General features: G+C 35.9%; 1 long non-coding RNA gene across 1 annotated transcript; it reads left to right on the forward strand.

Annotated features, from left to right (window-relative positions):
* The first annotated feature begins 296 nt into the window (after positions 1-296).
* LOC131383120 (uncharacterized) lies at positions 297-18,110 on the forward strand. Its single transcript, XR_009212899.1, has 3 exons — positions 297-355; positions 16,740-16,801; positions 18,071-18,110. It is a non-coding gene; the product is annotated as an uncharacterized LOC131383120 (long non-coding RNA).
* The last annotated feature ends 452 nt before the right edge of the window (positions 18,111-18,562 follow it).

Here is an 18,562-nt window from a genome sequence, read left to right on the forward strand (position 1 = left end):
AAGAAAGAATGGTCTACCTTGTAGCTACTTACCTATTATGAAACAGTTAAAGGGGAGGCTGAAACATCACTCACAATGGATTGTTAAAAAGATTGAAGCACAAATAGGGCAGCCTGGATAAAGATTACTTTTTATGCTCCTCAGTCTAATATTTTATTTTTGTATTTAAATGCACATAGGAAATGGAGTATTTAATTGAAAACTTTATTTTTCAAAAATTAAAGATTTGTAATTTTAAGATTTGCTTCAAAAAACCTTGAACTATTTTGTTTTTACAGCTCATTTTTGATAATATCACACATCTCCTACAAACAGAAAAACCAAAGCCTCCACAGAAATACCTTTTTGAAACCGAGTAAGTTATGGTAGAAAATATTTTTAATGTTAAATTAATGAGATTCTAGAGAAACTTGCATTGATTGATTTAATGTTATTGGTAGTTTTCTACTATTCATAGGAACTTAATTACTGTATTTATAATTTACATATGGTCACAGATTTGATGAATAATATATAAATCAAATAAAAGAATAGGATTGTTGTGGAAATAAAAAATAATTTTGTCATTCTTTAAACACTTTTAAATATAGATCATGTTTGCTTAAGCTAGTACTCTTAGCACAGACAGGAGATCATCACCCTGAGTAGTTGAATGCAATTATGTTGCCAACTGGTGAAATATATAAATCCCTAAATTGTACTATTTATTATCTGAACCACACAGAGTTGGGAAAAGTTGATTTTTCAAAGCATTGGTATACAAGGACTGGTTACTAATTGAATATAAGGTTGACTTTTAAAATTAGTACAAGTCCTCTACAGCAAGGCTCAGGAAGAGATTCATTGGTTTCACAGGTATATTTCTTTCATTGCATCATTCGGAGGCACTTCAAGTTGCCAGAGCATTCTGAAACTGTTTTCTTTTTTGGGTACACAGTATGTTTCTTCCTCTCTTTAGTTCCCTATCCCTAACCTTCCCTTGGCATTTCAATAATTTCAGGCTTTAGTGTGCGTCGGTTTAAAATGTGGGCATTATCTGAAATGAGACAGTAGAATACTAAGGCTTTGTATTGAAAAGAGAAAAGATACTTCCAACCCATGAGCATGGAATGTTCTTCCATTTGTTTGTATCCTCTTTTATTTCATTTAGCAGTGGTTTGTAGTTTTCCTTGAAGAGGTCCTTCACATCCCTTGTAAGCTGGATTCCTAGGTATTTTATTCTCTTTGAAGCAATTGTGAATGGGAGTTCACTCATGATTTGGCTCTCTATTTGTCTGTGATTGGTGTGCAAGAATGCTTACGATTTTTGTACATTGATTTTGTATCCTGAGACTTTGCTGAAGTTGCTAATCAGCTTAAGAAGATTTTGGGCTGAGACAATGGGGTTTTCTAGATATACAAACATGTCATCTGCAAACAGGGACAATTTGACTTCCTCTTTTCCTAATTGAATACCCTTTATTTCCTTCTCCTGCCTGATTGCGCTGGCCAGAACTTCCAGCACTATGTTGAATAGGAGTGGTGAGAGAGGGCATCCCTGTCTTGTGCCAGTTTTTGAAAATGGCCATACTACCCAAGGTAATTTATAGATTCAATGCCATCCCCATCAAGCTACCAATGACTTTCTTCACAGAATTGGAAAAAACTACTTTAAAGTTCATATGGAACCAAAAAAGAGCCCTCATCGCCAAGTCAATCCTAAGCCAAAAGAACAAAGCAGGAGGCATCATGCTACCTGACTTCAAACTATACTACAAGGCTACAGTAACCAAAACAGCATGGTACTGGTACCATGACAGAGACATAGATCAGTGGAACAGAACAGAGCCCTGAGAAATAATGCCGCATATCTACAACTATCTGATCTTTGACAAACCTGACAAAAACAAGAAATGGGGAAAGGATTCCCTATTTAATAAATGGTGCTGGGAAAACTGGCTAGCCATATGTAGAAAGCTGAAACTGGATCCCTTCCTTATACCTTATACAAAAATTAATTCGAGATGGATTAAAGACTTAAATGTTAGACCTAAAACCATAAAAACCCTAGAAGAAAACCTAGGCAATACCATTCAGGACATAGGCATGGGCAAGGACTTCATGTCTAAAACACCAAAAGCAATGGCAACAAAAGCCAAAATTGACAAATGGGATCTAATTAAACTAAAGAGTTTCTGCACAGCAAAAGAAACTACCATCAGAGTGAACAGGCAACCTACAGAATGGGAGAAAATTTTTGCAACCTACTCATCTGACAAAGGGCTAATATCCAGAATCTACAATGAACTCAAACAAATTTACAAGAAGAAAACAAACAACCCCATCAAAAAGTGGGCAAAGGACATGAACAGATACTTCTCATAAGAAGACATTTATGCAGCCAAAAAACACATGAAAAAATGCTCATCATCACTGGCCATCAGAGAAATGCAAATCAAAAGCACAATGAGATACCATCTCACACCAGTTAGAATGGCCATCATTAAAAAGTCAGGAAACAACAGGTACTGGAGAGGATGTGGAGAAATAGGAACACTTTTACACTGTTGGTGGGACTGTAAACTAGTTCAACCATTGTGGAAGTCAGTGTGGCTATTCCTCAGGGATCTAGAACTAGAAATACCATTTGACCCAGCCATCCCATTACTGGATATATACCCAAAGGGCTATAAATCATGCTGCTATAAAGACACATGCACACATATGTTTATTGCGGCACTATTCTTAATAGCAAAGACTTGGAACCAACCCAAATGTCCAACAACGATAGACTGGATTAAGAAAATGTGGTACACATACACCATGGAATACTATGCAGCCATAAAAAATGATGAGTTCGTGTCCTTTGTAGGGACATGGATGAAACTGGAAAACATCATTCTCAGTAAACTATCGCAAGGACAAAAAACCAAACACCACATGTTCTCACTCATAGGTGGGAATTGAACAATGAGAACTCATGGACACAGGAAGGGGAACATCACACTCCAGGGACTGTTGTGGGGTGGAGGGAGGGGGGAGGGACAGCATTAGGAGATATACCTAATGCTAAATGACGAGTTAATGGGTGCAGCAAATCAACATGGCACATGGATACATATGTAACAAACCTGCACATTGTGCACATGTACCCTAAAACCTAAAGTATAATAATAAAAAAGAAAAAAAAGAAAAAAAAATTTCTTATTCCTATATTATTTTATGACACATTTCATTGTTTGAAATATTTGATTTGTGTCCAACTCAATCATAGGTTTACAGCAATGAATACATAATGTTTCTCTTGTTTACATGCTTTATCTACTTTTATTTAATTCATTATTTCCTAGAAAGTTACATGTGAGGTAAATTTGTTAAAATGAAGTACAGTAGTGTGAATCTGAGAGGTAGTATCTCATAGAGGTTAGGAGTGTGGCTCCTCTAGAAGGTAAATATCTAAATTTGAATCTCAGCTTTAGTACTAAGCTCTGTGCTCTTGTATAAGCCAGTATACCCTCTAGTCTTCATTATCCTCATCTGTACAGTAGAGATAATAATGATATCTATATAGCTGAAATCTTTGAAAGTATTTTTACCATTTCTGAGTAGATCACACAATGAGCTATTTCTGATTTGTTTAGGTATGATATAATGCAACATTTAAAAATACAGCTAAACAGGCAATAGCCAATACTTAATCTTCATTATTTCTACTTACAGATGGGTTTTTATCAACATGAACTTATTTCACATATGGGTTTCACTTAGGGAAAAATGTCAGGGGCCCAGATGAAGAGATAGAGAGAAAACAAGTGACTGCCAGAACAATGAGTGGTTTTTGAAGTGGGTACATCTGAAGTCAAGGATATGCTTCGTTAATATATTTGACTCTAAATAGACAAATATTTTAAAGTACATTTTTAAAAATTCAGTGTATTCTTTGAGGGCGGGCTCATTTTTTAGTCTAACTTATTCTCTACTCTGAGGTTTAACTTAGACTGTAATGTAATTTCATTTTTAAATTTCAGTGATCCCTAGATGACATAGAATAGAAAACAAAAGCTAGAACATCCAAATTTAATAAAATAAAATGAAATAGTCCATTTTAATATTTAGAAGATGTTACTTTTTAATTTAAATTTATTTTGAAGTGTCTCAATCATTAAGGAAAATACAGAGAATATGGCTTCTAGAGTTCTGCATTTTGGAAGACTTCGCCTTCTAACTTTCCTAGACCCAGATGGAAGGAATAGTTCACCAGGAAGCCAGGGCTTCCCTGAGCATGCTATGGGAGAGGAGAAGCAGGACTGTGCTATTCAGTAACAAATGACTATTGAGCCCTTTTGTCTCTTCTGGATAATGTCTTGATTTCATTTTCAGTCTATATCTCTATCCTATAACTCTAGGAATTCCTTTCAATTTAACGTTATGTTTATAGTTCACATGACAATGTAGTTTGAGTTCCCTACATTGTTACGGGTTCTACTTTGGCTGAAAAATCCCTATCACAAGTGATATGGTTTGGCTGTGTCCCCACCCAAATCTCATCTTGAATTGTAGTTCTCATAATCCCTGCGTGTCATGGGAGGGACCCGGAAGGAGGTAACTGAATCATGGGAGCATTACCCCCATGTGGCTGTTCTGTTGATAGTGAGTTCTCACAAGACCTGATGGTTTCATAATGGGCTTTTCCCCTTTTGCTTGGCACTTCTCCTTGCCGCTGCCATGTGAAAAAGGACGTGTTTGCATCCCTTTCTGCCATGCTTATAAGTTTCCTGAGGCCTCCCCAGCCATACTGAACTGAGTCAATTAAATCTCTTTCCTTTATAAATTACCCAGTCACAGGAATGTCTATTAGCAGCATGAGAACAGACTAATACAACCAGGAACTTGCCTTTTCTTTTTCCCATTATTTTATCTCCAAATCCTAGCAAAGTACCTAGTACCTAGTAGGCACAATAGAAATATTAATTAAATAAAAGAATATGATAAATCTGAACTGAATATTCTCCTTTATCAGCAAAATATACATTGCATATCTCGTGAACTTACCCAAGGGTATGCTGACTTCCACCACCACACTAATCATATAAAAATAATTTTCTGGGGACCAATTAAAATTTCTGTCATTTTTCTATTCTAAGAACCTCAATGGGAAGGAAGAGTGTAGATCTGGCTTTCCTCTTTAACCTTTTGCATCTTTATATAAAAATTTTATTTAGCTAATGAAAAGTATACAATAAGTATTCATTGTGATCAAAACAAGGTACTTTGCATATTATCTAAATTAGGTCTCTACAACATTTTGAGGTAGGAATTTAAAGGTATATTTTTAAGATGAGTAAAGGGTAAAGCTCAGAAAGTTTAAGTTCTCCAAATGCTACCTGTTAGGTGAAGGAGCTAAGACCAGGAACCAGGAAGAAATGACTGTACAGCACATTGAATTCCCAAGATGTCATATCTCTTTGAAAGGTATTCCTTTGACCAGTGGTCATCAAGCAGATAGTCGTTAACTCATTTGCTGAGGTGTTTCTGTTTCTGAGAAGTCTTTAGTGGAGAACAGTGTAGTCCAGTTTACAATTCTGAAGTATGACTACACCTGGTCAAGTCTTAATAAGAATATTCTGGAAGCAAAATCTATTCTAATCTATCTTCGAAATTCTTTCTAAAGTGTAATATTATTCAGAAAGTTCTTTTGCTGCTAAAATTTTCTTCCTATTATTTTTCTGTTTAAGCTTGTTGCTTGGTATTCTGTTCTCAGTAGAAATTACCTAATTTTGCAATTCTGTATTTACATAATCTACTATTTGGATGACAGTTTCAGTTAGTCATAACTGGCTAATATACTTCCAAGCCCATATTTTACACAGAAATAAAATAGTCATGGAAAAAAAATTCTATGTCGACATTTTCTCTAAATTATGTAATTTATGGTTTCTCTAAATTGTGTAAATCATCGTAATGATTGAGCAGAACAATTGCACTTCATTTTCAAATAAACAAATGGTTGTTCAGCTAAATATGTGAAATGTCACATATATATTTCAACTAACCAAAGTTGAAATACAGTCAGTAAGGCCATTAGTTACTTGTTCAATTCATACATTCGAATTTAAATAGTCATGATAAAAGAAAAATCGTTATTTTAAATTTGTGCAAAGACAGTTGGGGTCAAATACCATTTTTTTTATTATACTTTAGGTTTTAGGGTACATGTGCACAATGTGCAGGTTTGTTACAAATACCATTTTAAGTCCAATTTTTACCCTGAAATCTCTTATTCTCCTGCAAACTTTGATTTCTAGGTGTATTTTTACAATTTAATACATCCAATACATCTATTTGCCAACTTAGTTTTCTTGCTTTTCTGTGTGAAACTGATATAGTTTGATGTATGAGTGTTTCAAAAAAGACTACAGTATTATTTCTCTGGGATTAGATTTAACTTTAATCTTTTTGTTTTTGTCTTGGACATTATTTTTATAAAATGCCTAAAAATCACCGAATTAATATTTCATCACAAAAATTAAGGAACAAAAAAATACATTTAAATCTGTACATTTTACCTGATATATATGTTCATTTCTCTGAATTCTCATTCTTGGATTGATACGTGATTTCCTTGAAATGTGACCCTTTGGATGGGCGTCTGTGCTGCTGCCCATTGTGGCTGGAGAAAGGCCACTGAGAACGATCTGAGTTTATTGTATTGTTTGAGGATATTAAATTCTGTAAGGAGAGGGAAAACAAGGTGTGGGACACTTATAAGAAATATTAAACATGGATAGTAAGTAGCTTATGAATTATAGTAAAAATGTATAAGAAGTAATAAATATACGTAATTTAAAAAGTAGTAGTCTGTAAAATAAGAGCAGAGTTGATGTGTTAAGGATAAAAAGTAAGTTAGTAATATGCAAAACACACCAAAAATAAATAGAAAATATGACAGAACAAACACAAAGATGAATGGTGGACAGAAAGGAAGTGAAAGAACAACTCTGATTCTACCACTTCTGGGCTAAGAGCTTATCACCTCTAAATCAGCCACCCATTGGTGACAGCTAGTATGTTCCTATTCTGACCCACATATGCTCTGTTGAGGAAATATAAACAAAATGCATGGCTGTTCAGCAGGTTAATGACAATCTGCTTCTGTAGCTTCATACCTGTCCGTGTGTCCTTCCAATACAGGAAGTGTATATCACTGGTTTGGAGAAATTTGTGTCTGTGGACCCCTTGCTCAAACCTCATCTCTGGTGCTTGTGACCACACATGTTACAGGGAAGGTTAATGAAGCAGAGAAAGAGGACATAGGAACTTTGTATAATCCCAGACCAAGGCAGTGTGGCCTTTTCACATTTGCATGTTACCCTAAGTCTGTTGCCTTATCCCATCTCTCTCTCATTCTTGTTGCTGTGTGATTAAATCAGTTTAATAAACTGTGTTATTTGAGCATTTTAATTGATTTTGTGAATACTTCTCTTTCCTAGCTTCTGGGATAGCTTATTTGGTATTATATTTGGAGTGTAGTATTGTTTCAGAGTAATTTTCCACATGACACTGACCTTGTTCACCTGTGTGGGAGAAAAGGTCTAGAGCTAATAGGGAGTCTAACGAAGTAAATCTTCAGGGTCTGTGGTTTGATGGGTCACTCCTGCTCAAATAGAAAGGATCACTATTGCTTATTACATCAGGTAATGTACCACTTCCAGAAAAGATCCAAGGAAAAATAAGCTTGAGATCCCACACGAAAGCAATATAGCTATATAACTTGCTCCTTAGCTGTCACTTTTTTTATTATCATTAATAGATGAAATTTATATATAATATACTACAATATTTCCTAATTATAACTGAGACCTACATTTGAAAAGTGATTTGAGATTTTATTATAAGGAAATTATATTTTTAGAACTTAAATCACCAAATAACAACCCAAACAATACAATATTTCTCACGTCTTTTTTCCTCCTAAGAATTGGAAGAGTTGAGATTCTCTGCTTTTCAGTTTATGAATTCAAATTAAAATAACAGATATTTTAATAAATTTTTTGCATAAAGGTAGCTCCTAGTCATAAGTCTTTTTTTTTTTTTTTGAGAGACATAAAAAGCAGAATAGGGAAATCACTTTGAACTCAAAATATTTAGTCCTCGCCTGAGATCAATGTTACTTTTTTTCTGAAGTGTAAAGAGAGCAAAATCTGTCATAATATGCTGTTGGTTTTTACTGGATTTGATTTTTAAATTTTTTTTAATTTTTTTTATGTTTTCGAGACCAAGTCTCACTCCTTCCCAGGCTGGAGTGCAGTGGGTCGATCTTGGCTCACTGCAACCTCTACCTCCTGGGTTAATGTGATTCTTTTGTTTCAGCAGTTGAGTTTACAGGAGTGCACCATCACACGTAGCTAATTTTTGTGTTTTTAGTAGAGACAGGGTTTCACTATATTGCCCAGCCTGGTCTCAAACTCCTGGGCTCAAGTGATACACCCTCCTCTACCTCTTGGAATTACAGGCATGAGCCACAGTGCTTGGCAGATTTGATTTTAAATGCATCTGGGCTCCAGGGTGGTGTAAACTGCACTTCATCATAGTTCCTACCACTCACTATACATTCTCACTGCTTTGTCCAATGCTTGCTTGACTCCTGAAGACATCTGAGTCTGTGACTCTAGAATTTGAGGAATACTGAAAACTCAATGGGAGCACAGAAGAAAACAGCAATGATAAATTAATGTGGGAACAGGTTTCACAAAAAAAGGTGAACTTGCAAATCATTCAGCAGATTGGATGGAGTTATACCCCTTTTCTCCTTATCTTAGGAGTTTTGAATTATCTTTATTAAGTCTATTTGTATAATGCAATAATATTATAAAATACATTTAGTTGATTTAATTTACTCATCATCTAGTTTTCCCTGTTTTGAAGTATTTTTATAAATATTTTTAAATGTTTCATATTGAATATCATGTGCTCAAAAATAAATAGACCTTCATTATTTATTAGATAAGCCCTTTGTTATATACAGTAGAAAAAATGCAGAGGAAAAATGTCTTAAAATTCTGTGGTGAGACTTTCGCTTCTGGGGAGAAGGAATAGATGGAATTTTCCCCATTCCTCCAACTAAATACAACTAAAATCCCTGGAGTATATACATATATGCATATAGGTATATACAGGTATAACAGATACATGCACACACACATATGTAAACAATTATAAGAAAACTTTCACAGGTGGGGAGAAGACAGGAGACTGGACTAGCTGGGAATCTTGGGTCTGAAGGAAAAACACTGGTGGTGAGTTCCTTGAGTTTTCTTTTTGCCTCATATATTACAGAACCAGCAACTTAAACATGTGAATGGGCACAGACAAAAAGGCCCTAACCAAAGCCTTCTCTGTCTAGCCAAAGGACTGAGAAAGGGAAGTCTAGCAAGAAGACTTCCCTTTTATAAAATAACTATTTTTATAAAATAACCATTGATATGATTTCGATTTGTGTCCCCATCCAAATCTCCTGTTGAGTTGTAATCCCCAGTGTTGGAGGTGGGGCTTGGTGGGAGGTGATTGGATCATGGAAGTGGAATTCTTATGAATGGTTTGGCACCATCCCCTTAGTGCTGTTCTTGTGATAGTGAGTTATCATGGATCAAGTTTAAAAGTGTGTAGCATTTCCTCACCCTCTCGGTCCTGTTCCTGTCCTATAAGATACCTGCTCCCACTTTGCCTTTTGCCAAGAGTAAAATCTCCCTGAAACCTCCCCAGAAGCAGGAGCCACCATGCTTCCTGTACAGCCTGTGGAACTGTGAACTAATTAAACCTCTTTTCTTTATAAATTACCCCATCTCAGGTATTTCTTTATAGTAGTGCAAGAACAGACCAATACAAACATTCTACTCGAGCCGACACCACAGAAAAAATAGAGACCCCGTGGAGATGGGGAGAGTGGAGAGCCTAATTTTGCCAGGAGCCAAACCCTCTCCCCCTGACGTTCCACCAGGGTAGTGTCAAAGAAGACTGAGGGGAACTAGATAACAGGAGATAACAGGACTCTCCACTTGTCCAGTGTCCTTGGAGACCACATGGGAAGCCTGGACTTTCACCCTTGCCCCTCCTTAAGGGTGTGGTGTCAGAGGAGGCCTACTGGAGAGTAGGGATCTTCACCACTGCCTCGTGATAAAGACACCACCCCCATACTGTATTAGTGGAGGCAAAATGGGTTGCTATCGAGAGACACTCCTGCCTCTCAGTCATCTGGTGTCAATGGAGGCCTCGCGGAGAAGCCAGAACCTCACTTCTGTCTATCAGTAATGAGGAACCCTTCTCCTGATCCTGTGTCAATGGAGGTTTAGTGACGGATCTGGACTTCTACCACCACCTGGTAGTCAGGAGGCTACCCACATTTCTATCCCTGCCAGCAACCCTGCTGGAGTAGTGTCAGAGGAGGCCAGATAAAACAGAGCCTTAAATAGGAGCCAGAGTCTCGCAACACAGAATATCCAGGTTTCAACGGAAAATCACTCATCATAATAAGAACTCAAAAAATGTCAACTTGAATGAAAAACAATTAGCATCAAGATGACAGAGATGGTAGAATTATCCAATGCAGACATTTCACTTAAAAGCATATACAGAACTGCACACAAAAATGTTCAAAATCATTAGGTATCCTTTGCAAAATCACTGGGCATCAGAGAAAAGAAAATTAAAGCTATAATGGAATATCGCTACATACCAATTATAGTGGCTAAAATAAAAAGCAATGATGGTGAAAAATGCTGAGGAAGATACAGAAAAACTGAATCATTCATACCTTGATGGTAGGAATGTAAAATGATACAGCTACATCCAAAAACTATTTGGCATTTTGTTAAAATAAAAAAAAAAAACCTAAACATAACACCTTAGCAACTGTCCATCTGCACCTTTATTCCTGAGAAATCAGAGCTTATGTTCACAAAAAACCCTGTACATGGATGTTCGTAGCAGATATATTTGTAACAACCAAAAATTGGGAACAGTCCATCAATGGGCGATTAAGAATAATGTGGTATATCCAAATAGAATACTACTCAGCAATGAAACAGAATAAACCACTAATACACAAGTGTCTAGAGTTTTATACTGAGTAAAAAAAAGCCAATCTCAAAAAGATCCTACCATATAATTTCATTTATATAACATTCTTGAGCTAACAAATTTAAATGGAGAACAGATCAGTCTTGCCAAGAAGTGGAGAAGGGGTAGAGAGGATGGGAAGCTTCAAGGTGGCTATAAAAGTAACACAAAGATCCTTGTGATGGAAATGTTTTGTATTTTGACTGTATCAATGTCAATATCCTGGAGGTTGTAATTTGTACTATAGTTTTACAAGAGGTTACTATTAGGAAACACTGGGTATAGGGTACGGGGAACTTTATTATTTCTTACAACTGCATATAAGTCTAGAATTATTTCAAAATAAAAAGTTAAAATAATCTATGGTAAATACTATATGGCTACAGATTATCTTATTATACTTGTGCCTTTAATTAACATTCTTATTAAAAAGGAGCATGTTTTCATGTAATTCATAATTATATTCATAATTACCAACTAATTTGAGTAAGTAACTTTATTTTTCCTGGTCTAGTTTCCTATTATGAACAGTTCATAAAAAGAGGGAATACTCCCTAACTCATTTTATGAGGCCAGCATCATCCTGATACCAAAGCCTGGCAGAGACATAACAAAAAAAAGAGAAATTTAGACCAATATCCCTAATGAACATCGATGCAAAAATCCTCATTAAAATACTGGCAAACTGAATCAAGCAGCACATCAAAAAGCTTATCCACCATGATCAAGTGGGCTTCATCCCTGGGATGCAAGGCTGGTTCAACATACACAAATCAATAAATGTAATCCAGCATATAAACAGAACCGAAGACAAAAACCACTTGATTATCTCAATAGATGCAGGAAAGGCCTTTGACAAAATTCAACAGCCTTTCATGCTAAAATCTCTCAATAAATTAGGTATTGATGGGACGTATCAAAATAATAAGAGCTACCTGTGACAACCCCACAGCCAATATCATACTAAATGGGCAAAAACTGGAAGCACTCCCTTTGAAAACTGACACAAGATGGGTGCCCTCTCTCACCACTCCTATTCAACATAGTATTGGAAGTTCTGGCCAGGGCAATCAGGCAAGAGAAAGAAATAAAGGGTATTCAATTAGGAAAAGAGGAAGTCAAATTGTCCCTGTTTGCAGATGACATGATGGTATATCTAGAAAACCCCATCGTCTCAGCCCAATATCTTCTTAAGCTGATAAGCAACTTCAGCAAAGTCTCAGGATACAAAACCAATGTGCAAAAATCACAAGCATTCTTATAAACCAATAACAGAGAGCCAAATCATGAGTGAACTCCCATTCACAATTGCTTCAAAGAGAATAAAATACCTAGGAATCCAATTTACAAGGGATGTGAAGGACCTCCTCAAGGAGAGCTAGAAACCACTGCTCAACGAAATAAAAGAGGATACAAACAAATGGAAGAACATTCCATGCTCATGGATAGGAAGAATCAATATCGTGAAAATGGCCATACTGCCCAAGGTAATTTATAGATTCAATGCCATCTCCATCAAGCTACCAATGACTTTCTTCACAGAATTGGAAAAAACTAAAATTCATATGGAACCAAAAAGGAGCCGGCATTGCCAAGGCAATCCTAAGCCAAAAGAATAAAGCTGGAGGCATCTTGATACTTGACATCAAACTATACTACAAGGCTACAGTAACCAAAACAGCATGGTACTGGTACCAAAACAGAGATATAGACCAATGGAACAGAACAGAGCCCTCAGAAATAATACCACACATCTACAACCATCTGATATTTGACAAACCTGACAAAAACAAGAAATGGGGAAAGGATTCCCTTTTTAATAAATGGTGCTAGGAAAACTGGCTAGCCATATGTAGAAAGCTGAAACTGGATCCCTTCCTTATACCTTATACAAAAATTAATTCAAGATGGATTAAAGACTTACATGTTAGACCTAAAATCATAAAAACCCTAGAAGAAAACCTAGGCAATACCATTCAGGACATAGGCAAGGGCAAGGACTTCATGTCTAAAACACCAAAAGCAATGACAACAAAAGCCAAGATTGACAAATGGGATCTAATTAAACAAAGAGTTTCTGCACAGCAAAAGAAACTACCAACAGAGTGAACAGGCAACCTATAGAATGGGAGAAAATTTTTGCAATCTACTCATCTGACAAAGGGCTAATATCCAGAATCTACAAAACTCAAACAAATTTACAAGAAAAAAACAACCGCATCAAAAAGTGGGTGAAGGATATGAACAGACACTTCTCAAAAGAAGACATTTATGCAGCCAACAGACACATGAAAAAAATGCTCATCATCACAGGCCATCAGAGAAATGCAAATCAAAACCACAATGAGATACCATCTCAGTTAGAATGGCGATCGTTAAAAATTCAGGAAACAACAGGTGCTGGAGAGGATGTGGTGAAATAGGAACACTTTTACACCGTTGGTGGGACTATAAACTAGTTCAACCATTGTGGAAGATGATGTGGTGATTCCTCAAGTATCTAGAACTAGAAATACCATTTGACCCAGCCATCCCATTACTTGGTGTATACCCAAAGGACTATAAATCATGCTGCTATAAAGACACATGCACAAATATGTTTATTGTGGCACTATTCACAATAGCAAAGACTTGGAACCAACCCAAATGTCCATCAATGATAGACTGGATTAAGAAAATGTGGTACATATACACCATGGAGTACTATGCAGCCATAAAAAGGATGAGTTCATGTCATTTGTAGGGACATGGATGAAACTGGAAACCATCATTCTCAGCAAACTATCGCAAGGACAAAAAACCAAACATTGCGTATTCTCACTCATAGGTGGGAATTGAACAATGAGAACGCTTGGACACAAGAAGGAGAACATGGCACACCTGGGCCTGTCATGGGGTGGGGGTAGGGGGAGGGATAGCATTAGGAGATATACCTAATGTAAATGATGAGTTAATGGATGCAGCACACCAACATGGCATATGTATACATATGTAACAAACCTGCACGTTGTGCACACGTACTCTAGAACTTAAAGTATAACAAAAAAAGAAAAAAGAAAAAAGAAAGGGACTAACACTTTAGGTTGAATACATAAGTTATATGCAGGCTCTAAGGTTACAGTACAGACTCCTTATTCTAAAACACTACATGTTTATAGGGAACTACTTAATAATGAGCGATTCTTGGTCTAGGAAATTGTCTTATCATAAACAGGGAGGCTCTGGGGCATAGTGGCTAGAATCAGACTGCACCTCTGTTATGCTAACTCAGAACAGTTCTAGTTAAGCTACAAAAATAAGAAAGGGGGCAAAAGCAGGGTACAAGGGAAAGTTAGTGAGCTGTTCAAGCCAGTGTAGTTAGCCTTCCTTCAAGTTCAAATATAATCATATAATGCTTTTACATTATGTATACAAGTCATGTAATGTCAAAATATTGATGCCAAAATGTTAAGAAATACAAGCAGAATATTAAGGTAACAAAATTACAGATTTTGCCTCAATTCTCTCAATCCGGGGGAAAGTTGGCCAAACATAATAAATAGTAGAAGGGATCTGAATATACAATTAATAAGGTTGGGAATATATATCATATATATGCAAAGGAAGAATGTGACAATACAACTTATTTCAAATGAACTCACATGTTAGGCTATGGACACAAATTGAATCTCAACAAAATTTGGTGAGAGAAAAATAACATTAAAATAGAATGGCCTGGGTACTAATCCAAAAAAAAGAAAAAAAGAGAGATGAATTGTAGTACTGCACTAGCTACATAGCATTATTGAAAGGTGGAACACTGAACTCAGGAGAAATAAAAGTGTAATTCAACAAAATGTGGAGTCCAGAAGCCTCTGGACCCCCCTACACTCTTGGCACTCAAGTAGGATCATCTCTGAAAGGAGGTGGAAATATGCTTCTACCCCCTTTCAGAGATGCTCCTGCTTGAGTCCCAAGAGTGGCAAGCCCATATAATAATGGAATATAATAAAAATAGGGGCAAACAAGCCAAGGATTAACCAGTAGGAATGCAGTGGCGTTCTGCTACACAACCAGAACTTATATTTGGGAATCAATTAGACATAGGGGAAAAGGTTGAGCTGCTGAGAATTGGGATTGGAAGGAATAGTTTGGAAGATTAGACTCGCCCAGGCCAGAGGGAATATGGGTCTGAGCCTGTAGCGAAAAGGCCTGAACAGAAAGGGCTAGGCCAGAAGACATGCCCCAGGCCTGTGGAGGACACAGATAGCTGGCTGTGTGTTACATGCCATTTTAGTCCTCTGGTATAAAGAACAAGGGAATTATTTCTAAATCAAATTTACTTGTGATGAGGAAGTGCCAGGCACCAATTCCAGAACAGGCAAAGCAATTAATAGGTTTTGGGATTGTCTTTTTACATCAAGAGATTTGTTTAGAACGGAGCAGAACTTATCAATAAAATGAGGCATTTGGATAAGGCACACTTTAGGATTATCCTATTTTAGAATTTGATAAACAAATCTATATATAAATAAAATCCAGATTAGGTTTTTAAAAATGTATTTTATTGTGAACCTTATGGAGGAAGATGATTATAATCTATTTTATTGTGTTTTGAACTTTTAAAAATAGAAAAATAATACAAAATAAACATGAATAGTAATACATTTTTAGTCAATCCCTTCTCACAATATTTGAAATGTGTAATGATAAAATGAATTTTAAGCCAGAAAGGGCACAAACTGATCTCTAATGTTTCTGGAGATAACAGAGCAAAAACAGAATATTACCCAACAATCAAGATTGTTTTAATGTCCAAAAACATTTTACTGACAGAATTATACTGGAAATCTAAGTGATGAATTATTAAAGAGTAAAACTCACTTGTCATTTTTTACTTTTTAAAGATAATATTTAACCTAATTCCAGGAGCTTACTGTGACACACTCTTCTATATAATCAGTAGCATGCATTGACTTTCTGCTCTTTTTACTCCGCTAATTTTGGGATTCACTTTATTAACTGCCTGGTGCTTTTCTTTTTTAAGTGCAATGTGTTATGATGCAGAGTTAATTTGAAAATACTTTCTGAATCTTACCAGTACTTACTCATGCATAAAAACAGAAAAATAAATCATAAATCATTATTAAAGAGCTATTTTAGATTAAAGGGTACGTAAGACATGATGCTATGTGAATGTGTACATACGTGCATCAATTTAAAAATGTAAAAATCAAAAGCAGGCAGTTACATCCTTTGACTTTTCAATTCTGCTTAATCTTAGTAGGAATTTCCCAATGCTTATGAAATGCTTATAAAACCTAAGGATCATCTTTTATCATTTTGAATACATTATTTAACAGCAACACTATGATTGATCACTTAGTTTAATTTAGGTTGACGAGCTTCAAATATTGTATCTTTTCACTTTAATATTAGCTTCTGTTAAAAGGAAACAAGAGTTAAAAATCCAGTTTTTCTTGTCTGTTTAAATGCAATAGTTAATGAATTGAACAGTAATGCTTTTTCTTTAAAAATGGCATATTAAGAGCACTTGAATTCAAAATGAGAGAAAATCACAGCATAGCTAACTGGTGTTGTGTGCTGTGCCGTAGGCTGGGCACCGATCTAAGTATTTCACATTTATTAACCCATTTAATCTTCAGAACCTAGGAAGCAGGTGAACTTATTCTACTTTTACAGAGAAGGAAAATCTCACACAGAGAAGGTAAGTTGCTTGTTTAAAGTGTGACAGCTAGTAAAGTTTTGCATTCCGATGTCTTCTGGTTCCAGAATATGTACTTCTGAACCATTAACTATTTCATTAACCATAGTCAATTCTAAGGTAACACATTAAAAGAAAAGAAAAAACCTCACGTGAAAAGGTTGATATGTAACTATATTCTCAAGGTACATGTGGAAATCTGTTGGGAATTATATTGAAGCATGATATTTTCCCCACCACTTTTGCAGTCAATCTGTATGCTTACAGTTGTGAATGAGCCATAATAAAGACTGAATTGGCCTACAAATAGGATTTTAATTTTTCTCTTGGGTGGTGAAATTTAATAAGCTGGTGAACAATTTACACATCCTGAATTGTTGTCTGTATTTTTCTGGATAAAGAAAATATGACTTTGAATATGGATATAAAAGATTATGTAGGCCAATTGGTCAAGCTGCCAAAGATATGGTTATAACATCCTTTCCTGCAAACAAGCTATGTTTTGCTGGATTCCAGTCAGCTGAACTTATTCTCTTCTGTAGTGAAGAATTGTTTCTATTTCTCAGGAGGACACACAGTGGCAGAGAAGCAGGTTCAATAACTCAGAGCATCTGTCTCAAATGTCCCAGGTTAAGACCTCTCCTAAAGGTCAAGAACGAATCACAACAGCTGCTTAGTTACCCAGCAGAATAATAAACAGTTCTCAAGCCCAATCTCTCTGTCTGCAAACATACTGGGTCTCTCACTCTTTACTGCAACATTTTAAGGTGAATTGTAAAGAGTGCTCTTGTTTACCAAGCAGATGTTAGAGTATTAATGGTATACTATTTACATCTCCTTGGTGGATGTCAAAGTTTGTGTTTGCTTGCCTTGAACCCTCCTTATTAACACAGCTGCCAGAGATGGTCTGTGAAATGTTTGAAACATTGCTGAGAGCTGCTGCTAGGAACCACATTCTTGCCACATTCTCAGCATAGAAATCAATATCAGTGAAACGTGTCTCATGTTGGTGCATTCATATCAGGCACCTTATCCTTCAATCTACTTCCCCATATGCAGAGGAATACATCATATTCATTTTGCAAGGCATATCAGGGAATCTCCTTCCAAGATGAAACGAGGCAATCAATATGTATTGTTTTTGCTGCCTATAGCAATGACTGTTCAATATTTAATGGATCTCAAGCTGTGTAGCATTGACTACTCTGGCCAAAATAGTAGGCACCCTGGAAAATCAGTGCTTGTGTTTAAAGCTTTCTATTTATTCTGCAGAGAAAGAGACAATAAAACAGACTAAAGAATAATGGCGGGTCAACAATATCTGGGGTGGAACCAAAAAGAAATCAGCAACCACCAGCAATAATAAATAAACAAGTTTGTTTTAGAAGAAGGAGGTATCTGCTAATTAATTTTGAAAGGGAATATAATGGAATTCACTCTGGCTTTTCCATGGGAATACACATCACACAAAAATATTAACAGACAACTCTTGAAATCTGTCAAAGCTAATCTTACAATGTTCAAACACATGGTCAATTATTTCTAGGTTAAATTGACTTATTCAGCTGTGGTAACATAAAAGGCATGAATTTATAAAGTTTTGGGTTTCTTATGGATACGAGTACATTAGTTTTGCAACATTCAAGAGACAAAAACCCTCTCATCATTTTTGCTATAGATTATAATCATAAAACTGTGATATGCTATCAATGATTCGTTCATAGTTACCATCATTAAAAAATCTATTCCTGTGATTTCTATAAA

The sequence above is a fragment of the Hylobates moloch genome, unplaced genomic scaffold, assembly GCF_009828535.3.
Source record: "Hylobates moloch isolate HMO894 unplaced genomic scaffold, HMol_V3 SCAFFOLD_3, whole genome shotgun sequence".
Classification (NCBI taxonomy): Eukaryota; Metazoa; Chordata; class Mammalia; order Primates; family Hylobatidae; genus Hylobates; species Hylobates moloch.